Genomic DNA, 18,979 nt, shown 5'->3' on the forward strand with positions numbered 1-18,979 from the left:
TCCCAAAATGAGACAGATTAGATGATATTAAGGTTTTCCTAGCTTTTGAACTCTACAGTTTTATGATACATAAATTTTTTCCATATCAGCATTTATACCTATCATATTTTATGGATCATACGGTATAATTCAGGCAAGTATCTAAATATGAACAATTCATTAGTTAATCATTCCACAAATAATCACTGGTCACCTCTGTTCCAGGTACTCTTCTAGGTGTTAGAAATACAGTAGTAGGCAAAACAGTTAAAAATCCCTGCCATGGTGGCACTTAAAATTTAGTGAGAGGAGAGAGATGATAAATAAAACAAGTAAATAATGTAGTCTGTTAGAATACAGTAAGTACTATGGAGAAAAATAAATCCGGGAAGGAGTACAGGAAGTGCTAATTCCCCCAAGCCTCTTAGGAGCAGGAATTTGTTAGGCACTAAGGCAAATAAAGATAAGCACTACCTGAGTCCCTGCCCTTGACCTGATCCACCCAAGTAAATACAAATATGAGGAATTTTAGAAAAAACAAATAAACAAGTACCATGGGAACACACAGGAAAGAGCCACAAAGCAGAAGCACCGAGTTGCAAACTGGATTTTGCTTTCTTACACACACACACAAAAACAGAAAGAAAAAAAATCATGTAAAAAAGAATATTAGCTCTATATTTTAAAGTCATGTTTCAAAATTTTACAAAACCTTACTGATAAATTTTTTTTAAAGATAGGAAAAGATATAAACAGATTATTTTCCTGTTTGGGAAAACTATTATTAAGATACAAACTGATCCAAAAACTACAGGCTTAATATAAATCAAATAAAAACTAAAGTATATTTTAGAAATATAATCATATAAGAATCTATACCACAATAAAAGGGTAAAAGAGTAAATGTAAAAGGAAAAACAAGGAAACTTTGAAAAAGAAGAGTAATAAGGGTAGATATACCTTAATGATCAGGAAAACAGTTATATTTTCTCCTATTTGCATTTCCTTCTACTAACTTTTCTACTGTTCTACAAGTAGCAACCACTTCCTTGGAGAAGTTTAGATAAATATTTAACATTTGCCTTTTGAGTTAAAGAAAGGATTTTGCAGCAAGATAGGTCTTGAAGTTCTGGTTTTCCCAAAGAAAGACATTTTTTTTACACTAATGTTTTCTGACCAAGCTTGAAAGACTCAAGAGTGCAGTTTCTTTCACTTTGGAGAGCAGATATCCCTTTTGCTCATGATAGCTAGAACATAATGCCTACTACCTAGGGTAGAAGGAGGATAAAACCGAGAGACTACAAATTAAAGCCTCAAATTCCCGATTCTGGGGCTTCCCTGGTGGCTCAGTGAAGAATCTACCTGCCAATGGAGGAGACACGGGTTCGACCCCAGGAAGACCCCACGTGCTGCAGAGTAACTAAGCCCATGGGCTGTAACTATTGAGCCTGTGCTCTAGAGGCCCAGAGCTGAAACTACTGAGCCCACGTGTCACAACTCCCGAAGCCTGCATGCCCTAGAGCCTGTGCTCCCTAACAAGAGAACCACTGCAATGAGAAGTCCGTGTACTGCAGCTAGAGAGTAGCCCCCGACTCAAGGCAACTAGAGAAAGCCTTCACAGAAACGAAGATTCAGCATAGCCAAAAAAAAAAATCCTGATTCTGGCCAAAGGACTGTGGGATAAAGACATTAAGACTGAGACAGGAGAAGCAAGTGATTAGACCAGTACTTCCTTTACCCAATCCAGGTCGAGGCTGCAAAAGGAAAGGAATGTGTGAAAGATTGAGGAAATCTGGGAGTTAGAATGGTTTCTGCTCTGCTTCTTGTTGAGTAAGTGGAAAGTCACCGCCTTCCAGAAACATCCTGTGTACCCCCACTGCCCACCCCCACCAAGCCATTATTCTCCCCTCATACACACCCTCGGCTCCCCAGGTAGCGCCAGTGGTAAACAACCTGTCAGCACATGCAGGAGACACAAGAGATGTGAGTTTGAGCCCTGGGTCAGGAAGATCCCCTGGAGAAGGAAATGGCAACCCTCTCCAGTATTCTTGCCTGGGAAATTCCACGGTCAGATGAGACTGAAGGCTATAGTCCAAGGGGGCCAGAAGGGAGGGGCCAAAGAGTCGAACACAACTGAGGGACCGGGCACATACACACCTAGAACAAGTTGGAGCCAGCCACACCAGAGCATATGCACAGAAGCCCAATCCGATAGAGGAAGGGTGTGACACCTGCTCTGGGGTCTCCTTTTTCTTCTGTGTGCCATGAAAGGCTCTGGGAAATTCCTAGGTGCTCTAAACTAGTGCAGAAAGGTAACTTAAGATGGTGATTTTAAGTTTGCCAGAAGAGGTCCCTGTAACAGGGGCAAAGCGGCTCCACAGCAGAGGCCTGGAAAAGAGACCACCTGGCTAGTGAGTCGATGGGAATCCCAAACCAGACCTCAGGTTATCCATGACACCTGAGCAAATGGCAATAGATCCTGGGAACCAAGAGAACAGATCTTGTGGTAACATTAGTTGTAAACTTCAGCTTCAGACATCTGAAGAATACTCTAGGACAGTGCTGGTAGCACCACAGTAGTCACAATTCCAGGAAACAGCCTGACCAGTTACTTTAAAGGAGAGACCAGTAAGAAACAGAGAAAACAGCACATGGACTTGATGGTTCTGGTATCCTTCCATGACTACAAGGTCACACAAGCATCCATTAAGATTCCATTGTGGGAAAGCGAGGGCAAAGAGATGATACCTGAATGACTAGTATCCAAACAGAGACTAAAATATCCAAAGAGATCAGTTTAAATTACTAGATATGACTTAGTTTACCAGCTTGGAATAACACTGGTACTCTTCCTCCAGTTACCCAGTACCCAGGGTTCATCAAAAGGAAGACAGGGCTTTTAGGAAAATAAAGAAGCTGTATTTTCTTCATATACCTGACTTAGTAGGAATTAAGTTATGATCCTGCTACAGATTTTATGATGTTTGTTTTATGTAAGAATTCAAAAGAAACACTTCTTGGCATACTAGAAATCAACATCACTTTAAAAGTAACAATGGATTTCCAGTTCAAGATGGCAGACTGAGTATCCACTTCTTCTTCTCCCCAAACACCTCATGTCAAGCCACAGAACAACTAAGTGAAAAATCACCAAAGATAACCAATAAAAACTCTGATGATAAATGGTAAATGCTGACCACAGCATTTACTGTGGGTCTAAAGTCTTTGTCAGAGGACTTATAGTATGAACTTTGAGTTGGAGATAATAGCAGGTTAGGGACAATCACAATAGACTGTGATCGAGGGACGACAATGCAGAACTAATCAGAACTCTCCTTGTAGATAAATCCCTTCCTTATAGCAGAGGCTTCCCTCATAGCTCAGTTGGTAAAGAATCCACCTACAAAGAATCTGCAGGAGACCCTGGTTCATTCAATTCCTGGGTCAGAAAGATCCCCTGGAGAAGGGATAGGCTACCCACTCCAATATTCTTGGCTTCCCTTGTGGCTCAGCTGGTAAAGAATTCTCCTGCGATGTGAGAGACCTGGGTCAATCCCTGGGTTAGGAAGATCCGCGGGAGAAGGGAAAGGCTACCCACTCCAGTATTCTGGCCTGGAGAATTCCATGGACTGTATAGGCCATGTGGTTGCAAAGAGTTGGACATAACTGAGCAACTTTCACTTTCACTTACAGCAGAAGTTTGTTAGCCTTGTCTTTGCAACTGCAAAAAAAAGAAAAAAGGAACTCTACATCCCATTTACCACAGCAAGTGGGAAACCAACTTGCAGAGTTATGTGGTCAGTGATAATACTCAGTGGAGAATACAATTCTCTGGAGAGAAGAACTGAGCTTTACAGAATTATACCAGTTACCAAGATGTTACCAGCATCAGAATTATCTAAACTGTTTAGATGCTCCACCAAAACACATTGAATCAGATGTTTTGAGAATAAGGCTAGGAATCTGCATTTAAACTTAGTCCCCAAGTGACCATTACATGTACTAAAGTTGGACAAACACTGGTTTAGACCTTCATTTAAAAATACTATAAAGAAGAATAGCCAAGAACTGATGCTTTCAAACTGTGGTGGTGGTGAAGACTCTTGAGAGTACCCTGGACTGCAGAGACACGTAACCAGTCAATCACAAAGGAAATCAACCCTGAATATTCATTGGAAGGACTAATGCTGAAGCTGAAGCTCCAATACTTTGGCCACCTGATGTGAAGAGCAGACTCACTAGAAAAGACCCTGATGCTGGGAAAGATTGATGGCTGGAGAAGGGGGTGACAGAGGATTAGATGGTTGGATGGCATCATCAACTCAACAGAGATGAGTTTGAGCAAAACCTGGGAGATAGTGACGGACAAGGAAACCTGGTGTGCTGCAGTCCTTGGTGTCGCAAAGAGTCGGACATGGCTGAGCAACTAAACAACAACAAGCCAAGAATCATCAGCTACTTAATGAAAACTAAAAGAGGCACTAAGGTGAAAAAGCAAAGGCACAAAGACCCATAAAAAAGAAAGTAAGGCAACGAAAAGAAATAAAATGTTCTTAACTTTAACTGGTATCTTCAGAGAGATTCAGTACAGTATATCCATAAAATAAGAAAACTGTCATAAAATGTGGTAACCAAGGAAAAAAAAAGAATTTTTAGAAAATAAAAACAAAAATTATTTTCAAAATGAAATATCTTGACTTTCAGTGAAGGCCAAGATGGAGTAAAAGCCCATTATATCTCTCCCGCTGATTACAATTAGTAAAAAGAAAAAAAAAAAAAAAAAACTCTGGAGAGAATCCTAAAAGCAGTTACCTGAGAACTCTGAAGAATAAACAATGGCAGGCAAACTGGGGAGGGAAGTCAAAATGTGAAGAACAATCAATCTGGCGGTGAGTCCACGCTATTTTAAAAATCCTTTCTTGTTTACCACTTTGACATGAGGGTGGGTCGAGTCCCAGCATTACACAGCAGGTGCACACAGCAACAACTATAAGAGAAACTCCTTTTCTCACTGGAATAAAAGGGGCTTCTGCAAGCTGGAAAGTGTAAATGTTTGGGATGGGGAATTCCCAGCTCCTTTTCTTTTTTTTCTCTGCTGACCCGCTCTGAAGCCAGTCCAAGTCATAAAGCTGTACAAGGGAGGAGGGAAACTTAAAAGCCTAAGAGAAAACTGGCTCCAATCTCCTAAGAAACTAGAAAAAGGAGCCAGGGTGGCATGAAGAGTATTGGGGTTGGGGAAGGCAGCCTCACTTCTCCTTTTTTCCCCCTTATTCCTTTTATCGAGGAGGGCTCGGTGGGGTGTAACTGTGCAACACTGAAGCGTGGCGGGCGGGGGGCAGTGGGGACGGGGACAGGCACCACTACTGAGAGAAAGAAAACTCCACGTTCTAGTGAGAAAGCCAGGGAAAGACTCTTGGGAGCCAGAGAACATAAGGAAAGTCCCCAAGAATACAGAGACAGAGAAGATTCCACTAAGGTGCATAAGTATAGATAATAAAGAGATACTAGTTTCCCCCCAAATCAAGACAAACATTTTTGAAAGTCTAATAGGAGAAAACTCAAAAGCTACTTTCAATAATATAACATTAAAAGAGTATGATAAACACATAGCAATACAGAATGAGATTAAAGGAACATTATACAGACAAACACATATATAATATATGGGAGTTTTTTATATGATAAAGGCAGACTTCAAACAGTCGGTAACCAAAGAAACATTCAATAAAAGCTACCCAAATGAATTACCTAATTTAGAAGAAAAAAGTTAGATTTCTATATAGCATCATTATAAAATTCTGAAAGATTAAACAAAAAATATTTATGCAGATGATCAACAGGCACAAGAAAAGATGCTCAATACTGCTAATTATTAGAGAAGCGCAAATTAAAACTACAGTGAGGTATCACCCCACACCAGTCAGAATAGCCATCATCAGAACGTCTACAAATAACAAATGCTGGAGAGGGTGTGGAGACAAGGGAACCTTCCTACACTGTTACTGGAAATGTAAACTGGTGTAGCAACTATGGAGAAGAGTATAGAGGTTCATTAAAGAACTACAAGGGCTTCCCTCATAGCTCAGTCGGTAAAGAATCTGCCTGCAATGCAGCGACCTGGGTTCGATTCCTGGGTCGGGAAGATCCCCTACAGAAGGAAATGGCAACCCACTCCAGTATTCTTGCCTGGAGAATCCCATGGACAGAGAAGCCTAGTTGGCTACAGCCCCTGGTGTCCCAAGAGTCGGACACGACTGAGTGACTTTCACTACTACTACTAAAGAACTAAAAATAGAATTACCATCAGTTTAGTTCACACAGTTGTGTCTGACTCTCTGTGACGTCATGGACTGCAGCACGCCAGGCCTCCCTATCCGTCACCAACTCACAGAGTTTACTCACACTCATGTCCATTCAGTTGGTGATGCCATCCAACCATCTCATCCTCTATTATCCCCTTCTCCTCCTGACTTCAATCTTTCCCAGCATCAGGGTCTTTTCAAATGAGTCGGTTCTTCGCACCAGGTAGCCAAAGTATTGGGAGTTTCAGCTTCAGCATCAGTCCTTGCAATGAATGTAAAGGACTGATTTCCTTTAGGATGGACTGGTTGGATGTCCTTGCTGTTCAAGGAACTCTCAAGAGTCTTCTCTAACACCACAGTTCAAAAGCATCAATTCTTCAGTGCTCAGCTTTCTTTATAGTCCAACTCTCACATCCATACATGACTACTGGAAAAACCATAGCCTTAACTAGACGGACCTTTGTTGGCAAAGTAATGTGTCTGCTTTTTAATATGCTATCTAGGTTGGTCATAACTTTCCTTCCAAGGAGCAACCATCTTTTAATTTCACGGCTGCAGTCACCATCTGCAGCGATTTTGGAGCCCCCCCAAAAATGAAGTCTGTCACTGTTTCCATCGTTTCTCCATCTATTTCCCATGAAGTGATGGGGCCAGATGTGATGATCTTAGTTTTCTGAATGTTGAGTTGTAAGTCAACTTTTTCACTCTTCTCTTTCACTTTCATCAAGAGGCTCTTTAGTTCTTCTTCGCTTTCTGTCAGAAGTGTGGTGTCATCTGCATATCTCAGGTTATTGATATTTCTCCTTGCAATCTTGATTCCAGCTTGTGCTTCATCCAGTCCAGCATTTCTCATGATGTACTCTGCATATAAGTTAAATAAGCAGGGTGACAATATACAACTTTGACATACTACTTTCCCAATATGGAACTTGTCTGTTGTTCCATGTCCAGTTCTAACTCTTGCTTCTTGACCTGCATACAGATTTCTCAGGAAGCAGGTCAGGTGGTCTGGTATTCCTATCTCTTTAAGAATTCTTCCACAGTTTGTTGTGATCCACACAGGCTTTGGCATAGTCAATAAAGCAGCAGCAGATGTTTTTCTGGAACTCTCTTGCTTTTTCAATGATCCAACAGATATTGGCAATTTGATCTCTGGTTCCTCTGCCTTTTCTAAGTCCAGCTTGAACATCTGGAAGTTCACAGTTCACGTACTGTTGAAGGCTGGCTTGGAGAAGTTTGAGCATTACTTTGATAGCATGTGAGATGAGTGCAATTGTGTGGTAGTTTGAACATTCTTTAGATTGCCTTTCTTTGGGACTGGAATGAAAACTGACCTTTTCCAGTCCAATGTTGTAAAGAGCAATATTGCACAGGAACCTGGAATGTTAGGTTCATGCATCAAGGCAAAACGGAAGTGGTCAAACAGGAGATGGCAAGAGTGAACGTTGACATTCTAGGAATCAGTGAACTAAAATGGACTGGAATGGGTGAATTTAACTCAGATGACCATTGTATCTACTACTGTGGGCAAGAATCCCTTAGAAGAAATGGAGTGGCCCTCAGAGTCAACAAAACAGTCTGAAATGCAGTACTTGGATGCAATCTCAAAAATGACAGAATGATCTCTGTTCATTTCCAAGGCAAACCATTCAATATCACAGTAATCCAAGTCTATGCCCTGAGCAGTAATGCTGAAGAAGCTGAAGTTGAACAGTTCTATGAAAACCTACAAGACCTTCTAGAACTAACACGCAAAACAGATGCCCTTTTCATTATAGGGGACTGGAATGCAAAAGTAGGAAGTCAAGCGATACCTGGAGTAACAGGCAAATTTGGCCTTGGAGTAAGCAGGGCCAAGGCTAACAGAGTTGCCAAGAGAACACAATGGTCATAGTAAACACCTTCTTCCAACAACACAAGAGAAGACTCTACACGTGGACATCACCAGATGGTCAATACCAAAATCAGATTGATTATATTCTTTGCAGCCAAAGATGGAGAAGCTCTATACAGTTAGCAAAAACAAGATCGTGAGCTGACTGTGGCTCAGATCATGAACTTATTGCCAAATTCAGACTTAAATTGAAGAGAGTAGGGAAAACCACTAGACCATCCAGGTATGACCTAAATCAAATCCCTTAGGATTATACAGTGGAAGTGATAAATAGATTCAAGGGATTAGATCTGATAGAGTGCCTGAAGAACTATGGATGGAGGTTTGTGACATTGTACAGGAGGCAGGGATCGAGACCATCCCCAAAACAAGAAATGCAAAAAGGCAAAATGGTTCCATATGGTAAAGGTTCCATATTACCATATGATCCTGCAATTCCACTTATGGACAAAACTCTAATTCAAAAAGATACATGCATCCCAATGTTCACTGCAGCACCTTTTACAACAGCCAAGACATGAAAGCAACAGAAATGTCCATCAACAGAGGAATGGATAAAGAAGATGCAACACACAGATACAATGGAATACTACTCAGCCATAAAAAGAATAAAATAATGCCATTTGCAGCAACATGGATGAACCTAGAGATTATCATACTAAGTGAAGTTGGAGAAAGACAAATAGCATATCAATGTAAAAAAAATTATACGAGCGTATTTAAAAACAGAATAATAAACAAGCTTATTATTGAAAAAGAGAGACAGATTTGCAGACACAGAAAACAAATTTATGATTACCAGAGGGTATAGCATGGTGGGGGAGGTGGATAAATTAGGAGTCTGGGATTAACAGATACACATTACTATATATAAAATAAAAACCAAGAACCTACTATATAGGACTGATATAGGAACAGTATTTAATGTCATGTAATAACATATAATGGAAAAGAATCTGAAAATAAATATATATCCCATGTACATATCAGTTTAAGAAACAATGGTGTGGGGAAAAACTCAATGTGATAATGTGGTGAAAAGGCATGCTCATTTCCTGACAGTGAGGAAAAGATAACTCTCCCTTATTAGGAAGCAATTTGACAGTAAGTACCAAGAACCTTAGAAAACACTGATCCCCCCCTGAGAAACTGTCACAATTTAGAAAGCCTTCAGTTCTAGACTTGCATTTCATAGCTACACGACTGGATAAGTCACACACCACTTTGAGCACCGGTTTCTTCATTATTAAATATGAATACAAGCCACTAATTCTCAGGGCTGTTGTGATATTTATTAATGAAAGAGCAATAAAGCATGTAAAAGTGTCTTAAAATCTATAGAGCAGACGCTTGACCCAAGGCCTGTGAACTCTGGGGGATGTCAGAAGGTCCTCACACACTCTGATATCTGTGCATGTTTGTGAAAAGTGACAACAGCTTTATGCAAACCTTTCAAGGGGTTCCCGATCCAAAAGAAAACTGAGAAGTTCCATAAGCAAAGAGGAAAATCAAAGTGAGAACACTCTCCCCACTCAATGTGTCCAGCTTGATGCCAGGCGCATAACAGGCCCAAATCAGGAATTCACTAGAAAAATCCAGGTAGTATTTAAGATGATATTAAACTTACCCAACTTATTTCTAAACCCCTCAGAGCAGTATTTAGTGATTTATTAGTGTATTAATTCAATCTCTGATGTAGTTGTAAAGAGAACCTGAAATCAGGAAAATAATTAAACAGTCAGTTGTAGCTATCTGGATCAACTGTATGAAATTAATGTAATCTACTAAGAAAATGGAAGTGGGGGTGGTAGTGGTAGTAAATAAATTTAATATATTCAAAGTAGTATTCTTTATTTCTTAAGATATACATAATTAATACATAAGCCTTCTTGGGACTTCATCTTTAAGCAAACAAAAACCAGAGAGTTTATGTATATATTTTTAATAAAATGGGATATAGAAAATTGTTGCTTTTCCTCCAAAATAATTAAGACTAAAAGATTAATTCTAAAACTTCCATTTCTAGATGATAAGTCATACTTTCATTAAAAAAATTTTAAAGCTCTAAAAGTGAGGCACACTGATAAAATTCTACCCAGTCAACAGATGGCAAACAGACTAAAAGGTACTTTAATTATACTGAAAATTAAACAATTAAGATTGAATTTAAAGTACTTAAGGACTTCCACTTCGGGGAAGATAGAATAGATATATTTTCCCTGTTCTTCCCACTAAGTAAAACTAAAAAGTTCTGGACAACAAATATCGACGTAACAAACATAAGTAGAGTTTAAAGGTGGAGAGAAGAAGGTGGATCAGTTAGGACACACCGGATCTAAAGGAAACAGCATGGTGGTGAGCTCCATGGATTTTCTTTTATGCCATGTATGCTCTAGACTTGGTGCTGACTAAGCTCGCAACCTAGAAACATCAACAGGCCCAATCAAAACAATCAACCAAATTAAAAAATCCTGTTCTCCCCAGCCAAAAGATCAGGAAAGAGCCAATCTAGACAAAAAGCTGTTATACCCAGACAAACCTCACAGAACGAAACTGTGACCAAGCTCTACCAGCAAAGGTCAAGTGGAGAACCTAGGCTTCTACCTTTTCCAAACTGTAACAAGGTACCCCACACTCCCTACCACATGGTGTCAGAGAAGGCCATTTGGGAGTTGGTCCTTACCAAGTGACAATGAGACCTTCTTCCTGCTGGTGTCAGTGAAGACCACAGGGAGAGCTTGGGTGTCCACCTGGCAGTAAGAAGGTGTACTTCTCTTTCCTTAGGACAGGCTGGTGTCAGAAGAGGCCTAGTGGAGTCGGGCCTTTTGCCACTGTCCAACAGTAAAAAGGCCCCTGTGGAGGGCATGTGGGGAACAGGGCTGAGGCATACCAGCCCCTCCCAGCTGGGGAAGTCAGTGGAGGCCAGACCTCCCGTCTCTGAGCAGCAGTAGTGAGGAATCTCCCACAAACTTGAGAGTCAACAAAGGCAGAGTGAGAAACTTGGACTTATATTCCCACTAGGCAGAAATGTGGCAGAGCACTCCCCTACTTCCCATGCTGGAGCAGTGCCAGAAAAAGCCAGCTAAATCAGAACGCTTAAATAAGATCCAGTGTCTCAGAACATAATATCCAAAATGTCCAGGTATCAAATAAAAATCATTCATCATAACAAGAAATCTCATAACTCTTATCACAACAAGGAGTATGTCAAAATGAATGAAAAAAGACAATCCACAGACACCAGTTACCAAGATGATGGAAGTCCTGGCGTCACAGTGGTAAAGAATCTGTCTGCCAATGCAAGAGACCTGAGTTGGATCCCTAGGTCGGGAAGATCCTTTGGAAAAGGAAATGGCAACCCACTCCAGTATTGTTGCCTGGGAAATCCCATGGAGAGAGGAGCTTGGCAGGCTACAGTCCATGGGGTCACAAAGAGTTGGACATGACTTTGGAACTACACACACACACAATATTTATTGAACATATATTAATACTATGTGCCTAGCTAATGCTATAAACATATTATACATATTAACTGTACCCTTACCATAATTCTGTGAAGCAGTTACTAATTACTGTCATTAGTCCCATTTTACACTGATGAAATGCAAGGAATACAGAGATTAGATTAGAGATTAAAACCCAAGAGGTTGCCCAGCTTCATAAAGTTACTGAGAAGCAGATTCTGGATTAAAATCCTGATGGCCCCACTACTGACATAATGTTTGAAGTGGACATTACAAAAATGTCTCCGAGAGCAACTATGCACATGCATGAAACAAATAAACATGGAATCTCAACTAAGGAAAAAATACACCAAAAAAAATTTCAGAACTGAAAACATGCAATAACTGAAATAAAAAACTCAACAGATGAGAACAACAGTAGAATGAAGAGGACAGAGGGAAGAATCACTGAACTGGATGATAGAACAGAAGAAACTACCCAATCCAAACAATAGAGGGAAAACACTGAAAAATAAAATAAAACATACCCTTGGGGCCCTGTGGAACTACAACAAAAGACTTATATCCCATGTCTTCGGAGTCCCAAAAAGAGAGAAGAAAGGGTAAGACTAAAAAAGTTCACTAAGAAACAAAAGCTTATAACTTCTCAAGCTTAGAAAAACACACAAGTTTATAGAAACTAAGTGAATCCTAAACAGGATAAGCTCAAAGTAATCCACACCCAGAGAGTTTATAGTTAAGCTTCTGAAAACTAAGGACAAGGAAAATACAATGAAAATAGCCAGAGAGAAACAATGCTTTACCTACAGGAAAAAAAAAAAAATTCAAATGACAGATTTCTAGTCTGAAACAAAAGAGGGATGAAGGAAGTGGCACCGAAGTCCACATCTGATTATCTGTGGTTATACATGTGTTTTTCTCTTGTTCGTAACTCTTGGCATGGCTGGAATCTGGAGACTGAATGTCAGATATTGCATAATAAAAATTGTAGAGGTTGTGTCTGATATATTTTTCAATAGATCTTCTTTAGTTTCTGGTTGGTTCAGTTCAGTTCAGTTCAGTCGCTCAGTCGTATCCGACTCTTTGTGACCCCATGAATTGCAGCACGCCAGGCCTCCCTGTCCATCACCAACTCCTGGAGTTCACTCAGACTCAAGTCCATTGAGTCAGTGATGCCATCCAGCCATCTCATCCTCTGTCGTCCCCTTCTCCTCCTGCCCTCAACCCCTCCAAGCATCACAGTCCTTTCCAATTAGTCCTTTCCACCCTTCGCATGAGGTGGCTAAAGTACTGGAGTTTCAGCTTTAGCATCATTCCTTCCAAAGAACACCTAGGGCTGATATGCTTCAGAATGGACTGGTTGGATCTCCTTGCAGTCCAAGGGACTCTCAAGAGTCTTCTCCAACACCACAGTTCAAAAGCATCAATTCTTCGGTGCTCAGCTTTCTTCACAGTCCAACTCTCACATCCATACATGACCACTGGAAAAACCATAGCCTTGACTAGATGGATCTTTGTTGGCAAAATAATGTCTCTGCTTTTCAATATGCTATCTAGGTTGGTCATAACTTTCCTTCCAAGGAGTAAGCGTCTTTTCATTTCATGGCTGCAGTCACCATCTGTAGTGATTTGGGAGCCCAAAAAAATAAAGTCTGCTACTGTTTCCACTGTTTCCCCATCTATTTCCCATGAAGTGATGGGACTGGATGCCATGATCTTCGTTTTCTGAATGTTGAGCTTTAAGCCAACTTTTTCACTCTGCTCCTTCACTTTCATCAAGAGGCTTTTGAGTTCCTCTTCACTTTCTGCCATAAGGGTGGTGTCATCTGCATATCTGAGGTTATTGATATTTCTTCCAGCAATCTTGATACCAGCTTGTGCTTCCTCCAGTCCAGCGTTTCTCATGATGTACTCTGCATAGAAGTTAAATAAGCAGAGTGACAATATACAGCCTTGACGTACTCCTCTTCCTATTTGGAGCCAGTCTGTCGTTCTACGTCCAGTTCTAACTGTTGCTTCCTGACCTGCATATAGGTTTCTCAAGAGGCAGGTCAGGTGGTCTGGTATTCCCATCTCTTTCAGAATTGTTCACAGTTTATTGTGATCCACACAGTCAAAGGCTTTGGCATAGTCAATAAAGCAGAAATAGATGTTTTTCTGGAACTCTCTTGCTTTTTCAATGATCCAGCAGATGTTGGCAATTTGATCTCTGGTTCCTCTGCCTTTTTTCTGCCTTTTCTGGTTGGTAATGGGACCTAATTCCATTTAATCAGACATTAAGCTAATCTGAAGACAATTTTCAATCATATTAAGACCTATGAACATGCACCCAATGGTTACAGCAGCATTATTTACAATAGCCAAGATATGGAAACAACCTCAGTGTCTAGCAACAGACAAATGAATAAAGAAGATGTGATATAGATATATATACACACATACACTCAACACACTATGGACTACTACTCAGCCATAAAAACGAATGAAATTTTGCCATTTGTAACATGGATGGACTTGGAGGGCACTATGCTAAGTGAAATAAGTCAAGACATAGGAAGACAAATACTGTATAACATCACTTATATGTGGAATTTAAAAAATAAAACTACTGAATATAACAAAAAAGTAGATACATATATAGAGAACAAATAAGTGGTTATAAGTAGAGAGAGGGAAGTGGGGAGGGGCAGAGATTTAAGAGGCACAAACTACTACAGCTGGGACTTTCCTAGTGGTACAGTGGATAAGAATCCACCTGCCACTTCAGCAGACACGTTGAAGTGTCCCCTGTTCAGGTTCAATCTCTGGTCTAGGAGGATTCCACACTATGCAGAGCAACCATGCCCGTGTGCCACCACTACTGAGCCCAAGCTCTAGAACCCAAGAGTCACAACTACTGAGCCTGAATGTTGCAACTACTGAAGTCTGCACACCCAGAGCCTGAGCTCTGCAACAAGAGAAGCTACTGCAATGAGAAGTCCGCACACTGCAATAAAGGGTAGCCCTCGCTCGCTACAATTAGAGAAAACCTATGTGCAGCAACAAAGACCCAGAGCAACCAAAAATGAAATAAAATAAATAAATAATTGTTCAAAAAATATACAAATATTGGGACTTTCCTGGTGGCCTAATGGTTAAGATTCTGTGCTCCCAATGAAGGGGACATGAGTTCAATCCCTGGTCAGGCAACCAGATCCAGTAGTAGCGAAGACCCAGCACACCCAAACAAATAAATAAATATATAAAAAAACAGATATACTGTACAACACAGGGAATATAGCCAATATGTTATAAACTATAAAGGGAGTATAACCTTTAAAAATTGTGAATCACTATATTATACTCCTGTATAATGTATTATACATGAACTACATATAATTCAATTAAAAAAATTAAAAGACCTGGTCTTCTCTGGTTTATGCCTACTGTTACAATATAGTTATTTGTAGATCTCAACTGAAAGCCTAGGATATCTACCAGGATTCTTCTATCTCTTTAGTACCATGAAACTGCTGAAAATTCTGCTTAGCTTCTCAACTTCTCAGTAGCCACCTATGGTTCAACTTTTCTGCCTATTGGCTTATGCAGTTTAGCAATCTGCAAAAACTTCTGGTGGAAACATGGTTCAGACTTTTGGCTCTCCTTTTCTGTGCTTATATTCTCTTTAGGATCTTGGTCATTCAAGCCCTAGATGTCTTGTAATCCTGAAGTCCAGCAGTCTCTCCACCCTTTAAGACCACCAAAAGCTCCCCTCAGTTTCTGTTTCTTAGCAACCACTGTATGTTCAACTCCTTACTCTTGGTGGTATCATCTACAAAATGGTGATAACTCTCATAAATATAGATTATTTATGTGCCTTTTCCATTGATAAAATTCAAAATCCCCAAATAAAAACTTTTAGCAAGGTAGGAACAAAAAGTGAACTTCCACACTTTGTTAAAATATATCAGAAGTCAATAGTAAACATTGTATCAATACTTAGGAATAAAGTAACAAAAGAATTCTCATGTATGTTAAAAACAAATACTGAGGGAAATCACATGAACCATTCATCACAGAATTGGAAGACAGTCAATGCAATAAACTAAGGAAAAGATACATTAATTCTAGAAAGGAAAAGACTCCCCAAAAGTCATTATTTGCATATAACATGAAAAATTCTCCTTACAAAACTCAAAAGAGAATATAAAACTCATAGAATTCATATCAGTCCTCAGTATGATGTCTAGAAATAAAAAGATAGATCCCTATCCTTGTAAAAATTACATTCCAGATTTGGAGAGAGAGTAAGGAACACAGGTAGTAACAACACACATAATAAATAGGTAAATTATCAAGTCTGTGAAAAGGTGACAAATGCTGTGAAAACATAAAGTAAAATAAAGGAGGGAACGGGAAAATCAGAACTGGAAACAGGTAGGCTATGATTTGTTTTAAAGATATCAGAACCACTCCATCCCAGAAAAGACAAAAATAAAAATCACCTAGGAATAAAAAAAATCTGTGGAATATGAGTAAGGTCTTAAAGTAGAAAACAAAGTTTTCAAAAGTGAACCTTATCTGGATCATAATTCAAACAAGTAAATAATTTTTTTAAAAATGGAAGGAATGTTTCTGACATTAAATGCTTCTGACATTAAAAAATTTTTTAATTTGAATACTGACTCAATATTCAAAGATACTAAAGAATTATTGTTAATTTTCAAGTGTGATTTATTGTTCAGTCACTCACTTGTGTCCAAACATTTGCAATCCCATGAAGTGCAGCACGCCAGGCTTCCCTGTCCCTTACTATCTCCCAGAGTTTGCCCAAACTCATGTCCATTGAGTGGATGATGCCATCCAACCATCTGATCCTCTGTCACCCCTTTCTCCTCATGCCCTCAATCTTTCCCAATCAGGTCTTTTCGAATGAAATGGCTCTTTGCATCACATGGCCAAAGTACTGGTGCTTCAGCTTCAGCATCAGTCCTTCCAATGAATATTCAGGGAATGGTATTACAATTCCATTTTTCTTAAAAAAACAAAAAGACCTTATATTTTTCCAGGAACACATGGAATATTTACAGCTCAAATGACATAGTATCCGGATTTGTTTCAAACTGTGAGAGGAGATAAAGTGAATGAGAGTCCAGATAAAACAAGATTGATAACTGTTGAAGGTGAGTTGTTCATTCTTCTATTTTGTCTACTTTGGCATAAGTTTGACATTTTCCTTAGGAAACATTTAAAGTTCATATACCATATGGTTCTACAATTCCACTTATTTTTATCTTAAAGCAACTATCATGCAGGTACATGAGAAAGTACATACAAGACACTCCTGACTCTACTGTTTGTAGTTTTAAAAACTTACAAACGATCTGCAGTAAAAACCCTGAGGCCCCAAATAAGACAAATATAGCCAGAGTGTAAAACACAAGGCAGAAAAATAAAACAACAACAAAACATAGATCTAAATATGCTGCAGACTGAAAAACAAAATCAAACTGCCAAACTATATAAATATACCACTTACAGAAAATAATCCACACATTTCCAAAAATGTGTGTACATATGAATATGTGTGTTTATATAAATCACGTATGTATCATCATTTACCAAAAAAAAGGTTATTCTCTCTAGAACTGCTTTTGCAACTTTATCAAAAATCAACTGGCCATATTTCTGGGGGTCCCATTTCCAGACTGTCTGTCTGCCTGCAGATAAGTCACTTCAGTCATGTTCAACTTTCTGTGACTGTCTACTCTGTTCCAATGACCTAAGTGTCTATCCCTTTGCCAATACCACATCATCTTTATTTCTGTACTGACTTTCTTTGGGTACCTCCAATATGCTATATGCTCCTTCCTTACCTCAAGAACTTAAGATAAGCTGGTTCTGTCTGCCACCATATTATTCCTTTCTCACTTAGTATTAATAACTCCTAACTCAACTTTCAGAATTTAGCTTAAATATTGCTTTCTCAGGAAAAACTTTCCATCATGAAAGTCAAAGAGGTTTCAAGAGAAAAGAGAAAAAAGTCAAAATGCATCAGTCCAATAGGGCATCCAATAACCAACTCAGCAAGAGTCAGAGACTACCTATGGCTTTAACAAGTTGTTAGGATTTCATAAGAATACACAGAAGAGGCAAGAATACACAGAATAACTGTATAAAAAAGATCCTCATGACCCAGATAATCACGATGGTGTGATCACTCACCTAGAGCCAGGTATCCTGGAACGTGAAGTCAAGTGGGCCTTAGAAAGCATCACTACCAACAAAGCTAGTGGAGGTGATGGAATTCCAGTGGAGCTATTTCAAATCCTGAAAGATGATGCTGTGAAAGTGCTGCACTCAATATGCCAACAAATTTGGAAAACTCAGCAGTGGCCACAGGACTGGAAAAGGTCAGTTTTCATTCCAATCCCAAAGAAAGGCAATGCCAAAGAATGCTCAAACTACCGCACAATTGCACTCATCTCACATGCTAGTAAAGTAATGCTCAAAATTCTCCAAGCCAGGCTTCAGCAATACATGAACCGTGAACTTCCAGATGTTCAAGCTGGTTTTAGAAAAGGCAAGGGAACCAGAGACCAAATTGCCAACATCCGCTGGATCATGGAAAAAGCAAGAGCGTTCCAGAAAAACATCCATTTCTGCTTTATTGACTATGCCAAAGCCTTTGACTGTGTGGATCACAACAAACTGTGGACAATTCTGAAAGAGATGGGAATACCAGACCACCTGACCTGCCTCTTGAGAAACCTATATGCAGGTCAGAAAGCAACAGTTAGAACTGGACGTGGAACGACAGACTGGCTCCAAATAGGAAAAGGAGTACGTCAAGGCTGTATATTGTCACCTTGCTTATTTAACTTCTATGCAGAGTACATCATGAGAAACACTGGACTGGAGGAAGCACAAGCTGGAATCAAGATTGCCGGGAGAAATATCAATAACCTCAGATATGCAGATGACACCACCCTTATGGCAGAAAGTGAAGAGGAACTCAAAAGCCTCTTGATGAAAGTGAAAGAGGAGAGTGAAAAAGTTGGCTTAAAGCTCAACATTCAGAAAACGAAGATCATGGCATCTGGTCCCATCACTTCATGGGTATGGTAAGATGAAAAATTAATGGGGAGAGACAGACAGTTATATGAGCTAAGCAAATCTAATCCAGTCCTGAACATTAGATGAAAAGATAGAATTAATCAAATAACAAATCATTTCACAAAAGACTCATTTCCATGTCTTTTGTATAAGCCAATAAACAATTTTTACATAAATGTAAAAAAAAAAAAAGAAAACGAAGATCATGGCATCTGGTCCCATCACTTCATGGGAAATAGGTG

The 18,979-nt window shown here is 39.5% G+C and overlaps 1 protein-coding gene across 9 annotated transcripts in view; it reads right to left on the reverse strand.

The window, feature by feature from the left end:
• The window catches only part of NCOA1 (nuclear receptor coactivator 1), a 219,629-nt gene that overhangs the window by 133,135 nt on the left and 67,515 nt on the right, over positions 1 to 18,979 (reverse strand). The gene's annotated exons all lie outside the window — the stretch shown is intronic.

The sequence above is a fragment of the Bos indicus genome, chromosome 11 (assembly GCF_029378745.1).
Source record: "Bos indicus isolate NIAB-ARS_2022 breed Sahiwal x Tharparkar chromosome 11, NIAB-ARS_B.indTharparkar_mat_pri_1.0, whole genome shotgun sequence".
Lineage (NCBI taxonomy): Eukaryota > Metazoa > Chordata > Mammalia > Artiodactyla > Bovidae > Bos > Bos indicus.